This window comes from Corvus hawaiiensis, chromosome 15 (genome assembly GCF_020740725.1).
Source record: "Corvus hawaiiensis isolate bCorHaw1 chromosome 15, bCorHaw1.pri.cur, whole genome shotgun sequence".
Taxonomy (NCBI): domain Eukaryota; kingdom Metazoa; phylum Chordata; class Aves; order Passeriformes; family Corvidae; genus Corvus; species Corvus hawaiiensis.
Window position 1 is genome coordinate 14,030,508 of NC_063227.1, and position 6,758 is coordinate 14,037,265.

Sequence of the window (6,758 nt, forward strand, 5' to 3'; positions counted from 1 at the left end):
ACTTGACAATTCCATCTTCGTTTTGCCAAAGGTTAAATGCGTAGTTAGAAATTAATCCATCTCTTTTTTAGTTCAGATCTAGGCAAAAAAGTCAGATTGACACAACTGAACAGAATATTCTGTGTTCAGCCTATGCTGCAAAGACTGCTTTGCTGGCAAAATTGTCCAATCATTTCTACAGGATGAAAAGACAATAAAAATAATTCCTCTTAGCACTCATGCTGGTTGAATCCCACAGAATTAATCCAATCTGAAATATTACTTGCCCAGTATTCTGTGAAACCATTTGGATATCCTGTCAAAACTGTGCATTTTAGTTCAAAACATTTTGGATTCCCTTTCTCCTCATAAAACAAAACACTCCAGCTTGCCATTCTCATGCTTTAATGCACAAATAAAATTTAGTACATGATCGCATAGAGCAATAAGAAATAAAATCCTCATGGACTTTTCCTGTACACACAAGCATAAAGCTATAGGTTGAAAGAATGGAATCTTTTCTATTACACTATGCTTATGTTTCCCTCTTCTGAATTTTAACATGCCCTAAGACCTTTCTTTTCTCTGTCCTCACATCAATTATAACACTTAAAATAAAAGTCTAGCAAGCAAAACCAGAATGAAATGTCAAAAGTCTGATAACACTGAAATATTATCTTAGTGTTCTGTAGTACAGCTATTATACAATGAAGCTTCTTTGAATAGAAGAGGCACTTGGAGGCTGTGAGGAAACAGTTTACAGCAAGATCACTTCTATCTTAAGAGAAGATGCCTTACACATTTTTAAAAGAAATATTTTCGGTGGAAAATTAACAAAATTTAAGACCTATCAGACAAGTACTTTCTTAGAAAAACTTATTTGTGACTGTTCTAATAGCTCTGACAACCTGAGTCCACTATTTGGTAAATGGTTTTGGACAAGGTGGCGTTGTAGGGAGGAGGGAAGAGGGATCTAGAAAATGTCATCCCCATTTTTAAAAGGAGACTTGTTATTTTTCCATTTAGACAGGACAGATGTGTCTATTCTTTCATAAAACATATGCCTTACATAAAATGTCTTCATGTAATATAGTGGGGGGAAAAAAACCCCAAAACATTGAAACACCCCCTCTCCCCAGAAAAACTCAAACCAAATAATGAAACCTCAATTCTCCCTGAATCAGATACCTTGAGTGAGGATAGATCTAGCCACAGTAGAAAGGTTAGATCATTAAGGAAAAGAAAAAGCAGGCACAGGAAATCAGTTTAATTGGCTTTCAACTGCCTAATTTGCTACAGCAGTCTTCATCCAAAAAAGCCACCATGTTGTTTTGGCCAACATGCTGAGAAACCAACATCACATCCTTAGTTCAGTAAGGCCAAAAAAAGGGCAGTGGAGAAGCAGGTCAGACCACTTGTGCTACTTCCAGTAATGTAGTACAGTGCAGAGCAAAGACTTAAAATTCAAGCTATCAATATTAAACCAATTTTCATTTAAAGACAAGGAAAGAGATTGTGGTCATTAAATTTTAATAGCTAAAGCTTCACCCTACTCAGTGAGGACTCGATTTCATTGTCAGTGGAGATTCAGAGAGCCAGTAGCTGCAGTGTAATTAAAATCCCATTATAATCACTTCTGTATCTTCAGTGGGGGGTTATCTCAGTTTCCCACACTCCATGAGATAGTCAACTGCTCTTTGGGAGTACTTTTAAAACAAAAATATAAGCATAACACTTTCAAGGTCTGGCATGAAAACATCAACAGTATTTGCAACAGTTTAGAAAGGTGCCCTGTAACAGCATGCTATGTATTAACTGATGATGTTTTTCAAGGATAGGGTATTTTAGCAGGGGCTTGGACTGCAGGAAAGGAGTAGGAGAAGAAAAAGTTTAGCTAGGGAATATGGGAAGGAAGATGAACATCTTGGATTTTACTGGAGAAGCTCAGAAGTTCATCAAGATGTTTTAGTTGCAAGCTAAGGACAGTTGCTTCTTATCCTCAAGGTATTATGCATTTGAATTTTATACTTCTTTCAAGCACTAAAATAAAGCAGTTTCTACTTTAACTGCAATGTTATTCTAATGACAGGAATGCCTATGGCCTTGTCATTGGTGACCTTTAGCAGCTACCAGATGAAAATGACTTCTGCCTACTTGCCTTGGCTAAATTCACTTTCAGGCTTGTAATAAGAAGTCAGAACTACAGTAATGCTTCATTATACCACATAATATGTGCAATTTTCTTATGCTATGTGAAGAAAACTGAATTCAAAATGGAATTTGCCAAGAGAAATATCAAGAACTTAAAAGTCAACAGACATCAGAAAAGGGCACTTAGTTTTTGGCAATGTGATGAAATATGACCTTTGAATTTATTCACATTTGAAAGCTCTCTTCCCTTTTTTATTTTAATAGCACAAATGTAAAAATATTCTAAGAAAATGACAATGGTAATTTCTTAGTTTCATTACTGTTAGCATAATTCCAGAGTCTGGAAAGTTTTATATTCCCACAAGGCTGTGTAAGAGTCTGAGGTTGCAAAATCCCTTTAAGAAAGGGAGGGACAAACCTCATACTTACAAACATAGCAACCACTTCATGCGGATTATTTATTGCACATTATAAGATTTGCCTGATGAGTACGTGTTTCCATTTATCAAAGATACATCTAGACCTTACAAGAGACAGATTCTTTTCTAAAAACTTCCATAATTAGTGTCAATATTTTGAAAACTGTCCGAGAAATTTTCTGGTAGATTCTGTCTAGGATTCTAGAAAGTTAAAAAACTTTCTTAAACAGGAGTTTGAAGCCTTCAGTTCTTTCCTGCTTTAGGGATAAAAGCAAAACCAAAAGGGTACACACAATAAGTAATTTCCTATCTATTATAAGATTATTTTGTTCCCTACTCTTTTGTAGTGTCCAGTAAAATGTGAAAAAGAAAGAGGACACCCTTGGAGAATATCCAACTGAGAGGCAATTATACCTTGCAAACATCTTTAAGACAAGATACCAATAAGGATGTAGGTCCATTTTTTCCTGCCTCTCCTCCTTTCAGTTAAAAAAAAAAAAAAAAGTAACAAAGTGGAATATAAAGTAACTGAAAAATCTCCACACGCACACTGTAGATCTCAGATCCTGCTCTGAATGAAATAAATGTTAAGCAATTCTAATAAATTATTCAACTTATGTTTTTCTTAAAATATATTCCCTGTAGACTTTAATGAATAGATTAAAAATTTCAACTATGACATGATATTTTCTCCTGTTTGATTTGAGAACTAGGTCAAACTAATTTGGGGGCAGGGGGAAGAAAGAACTATTTTTAAAGCTTTGCTAAAGATTTTGGTCTCATTTATAGCATTTACTGTTATCTACCTGAGTAACAAATATAATTTGATATATAGCAGAAGAAAACCTCTGTGCAAAACTGATCTACTAAATATGTCCAAAATTTCTACTATATTAACTAAAATTAGTCTTCTCTGATTTTTTCCTATCTGCTGAGCACCTTTTTTAAAAGTTTGTTATATTGAAATGTTCTGTTTCTTCCACCAGAGCAATTTTTACTCTTTATAGCTGGTAGCATTAGACTTGCCAGAAAGCTCACAGTGACACATGACATCCTTTAAAGATAAATTACTTTGTATTATAACAATAAATATTATACTCTCTAAATGGAAATTGACTTTCTGAATAAAAGCATATAACCTTAATAACCTCCTAGATATCACCATGATTTGTAAGAAAGAAATGGGTCTGGTCAGAGGTAATAGACATTCATAAGCAGGGCACAAATATGATAGAGGTAATGAAAGAGGTTAATATTTAGCAATGGCTTTGTGACCTAGGTAATGACTCCTGGTGTAATAAATGCAGTAAAACAAAGCAGTGCACCCGCAGCGTTTTTTTTGAGACCATACAGCTGGATTCTCTCTGGTTTCAAAACATCTCTTTATAGATTATGAACAAAGAAAGGGAAAATTTACATTGGTTGGATGCTGCTGTGCTGTTTCTAACTCTGAAATATTTAAGAGTTACAATAATAAATCTGCAATAGTAATTCCTACAAAAATAATAGCTTTTTAACTATCTTGAGAACTCTCTGGAAGAAAGAAGTAATATTGCCCTGTTATCAAAACTGGAGCACAAGTACTACAATGATAGTAATTTTTGTAATTGTTTGTGTTTAAACTGTGATCAGGTTATTCCTTTGAGCCACACTGGATCACATTCATCTTTTGCTCACTGAATCTTACCATGCCTCATTTGCCAGTCAAATGTACAATTTTCCAAGCTCCTAAACAGGCATTGCAAAGCAAAAGACAGAATATATTAGTATTCTGTGTGTACAGCTTTCTAGTCCAAAGGAGGGGCTGGCTTAGTCTTTTCATATTTTAGCTGCTAATAAAGTGTTCTCTCATATGAAACTGAATTTCTTTAAAATACCAGACTTCCCAATGAAAGGACATTATTGAAGAATCATCCCAATTTAAAATGTTTTCCTTCCTTAGTCAATGCAGCCAAATAGGCCAGTTCTTTCACAACCATTACCTATTATGTGTTAACTGTTAACAGTGGAAACAGCATATGTTCATTTTTTTCCCTTTGCAATTTCCAATCAAACATGCCCACATGTTTACAAACATTAATTATTCTTGATAATACTATGTGACAAAGCACCATTTTTTCTTTACTCATTTCCCATATAATGAAAAAGTACCAGCTCTTTAGTGAGAGCCGTTATAGTGAGAAAACTACCAAAATTATGCAACAGTAATTCCTTACCATGTCCCTAGACTCAGCAAGCAATATAACTAATACTTTGGCATCCTCAAATGAACTAGTCTGTTAATATGACTAGTGCCTGTGAAGATCCTGAAATTACATGCATGCATCACACTTAATTATATCTTGTTACAATAAAACAGTTTTAAAGTCAACCTTTTCCTAAATCCCATATGTACATGAACTTTCATACACCCAGACATGATACAAAGGTATCCAAGTCAACATTCCCAAGAAAAGATACTGTCTGGGATTGAAAGACAAGTGTCTGCCAAGGAAGGCGGGAGTCTCCCTTGAAATGAAAAAAAAAAAAAAAGCAACCCCCTTCCCTCCGAATTATTATAATTTTTAAATTAAGGGGATTTCAGGCAAAGATATGAGGAATAGGAATAACAGTTCTTTACTTTTATATATATATATGTATAACAAGGCAAACAAACAGCAATAACTATGGCAGTAACAGCAAACAATCACAAACCCAGTCCCAGCCTTCTCGGCTGTCAGGCCCTTTCCCCTCGGGTGCAGTTCTGGTCGCAGCTGGCAGGGGCGCTGGCGGCTCCCAGTGAGCAGGGCAGGTGCAATGGATTCCCCGCGGCTGCAGGGCATGATCCAGAGCAAGCTTGGGGAGCACGCGGCACTGGTGCCCTGGGATCCCGGGAAGGGATGGAACAAAGGCTTCACAAACCCCTGGGCAGCTGATCCCGGTGTCCGGCCGGACTTTCGGGAACAGCAGGCTGGAACAGCAGGGACGAGTGCAAATCCCGGGTGGCAGACGAGATGTATTGAACTCTGGAGCTGCAGCGGGAACCCCAGGAGGTCTTGGCAGGCAGGGCATGTGGAGCTACAGAGTAGCGAAGGCTCGAAGGAACAGTGGGGGCAAGGTGGCCACAGCCCAGCTCCCAATGGGGCAGGGATAGGTGGGCTTGGGAATCCTGGGGTTTCTCCGATAGAAGGAAGGCAGCCAATAAAGCAGAAGCCTGCCATGCTGACGAATTCCTTCCAGCCTCTCTCCCCGTCCAAACACCGAGAACTAACTGCCCACAAGCCCAGGTGAAAAAGAGTAGCACATTGGACTCCTCCCTCAGTGGCCAGGTCTTTTGTTTCTCCCAAGCACCCAGCAATTTGTCGCCCCGGCAACATATATGGGGAAAATTCCTCAAGAGAAGAAAAGTAAAGGGGAACTCCCAAAACCCCAACAGATATGTATTATGTATTTTCATTGTGCAAGTAGTTTTGTTTATAGATTAATCAGATACAAACCCCATGTATGACAGCAGGGAAGCTATACCAGACAGAACCCAACAGGCAGAACATAAATTCAGGGTGCCATTGAATCAGTTGCAGTCAGTAGGGACCTAAGAGTGAGTTTGTATTAAATAGAAAGGCAGCGAAGAAAAAGGAATGCAAAAGAGACTATTTCATCACAAGTTGGAATCTATTTTGTAGGTAACAAGCTCAAGAATGGGGCTTTAGAAATAAGTGGATCCAACCCCAGAAGAGCTGTGTGAAATATCTTTATAGTTAGCTTAATCTGACAATCAGGTAATGGAAGGGAACTGAGAAAACATCTTAAAGCTACAAGCTGCCATAAAGCTCCAAGTATTTGTTTATTCCTCTGCATCACAGTCTCTAAACACAACTGCTTTGGTAATTTTTCACTGGAGTAAAATAAATCCATTTTCACTTTTCCTTTAAAGGCTGCCTTGACTTAAAAGTTATTCACAGCAGTTAAACTGTCGTCATTCTGTTCTCTAGAGAGCAATCCTAAATAGCGGCATCAGATCATCTTCATGGAATACCAAACATCAACTACAAAACTGAGGATCTTGGACAATCCCACATGAAATGAATCTGACTTTTAGGTATTGCTAACACAGAGGATGGGTTTGGAACACACATTACTCCATGGGAAGATTATTTTTGGTCTGTGGCAAAAAGTTCGCAAGTTGGCCCTGTACCTCTGGAGACCCTGAAATTTTTCCCAATTTCTCTC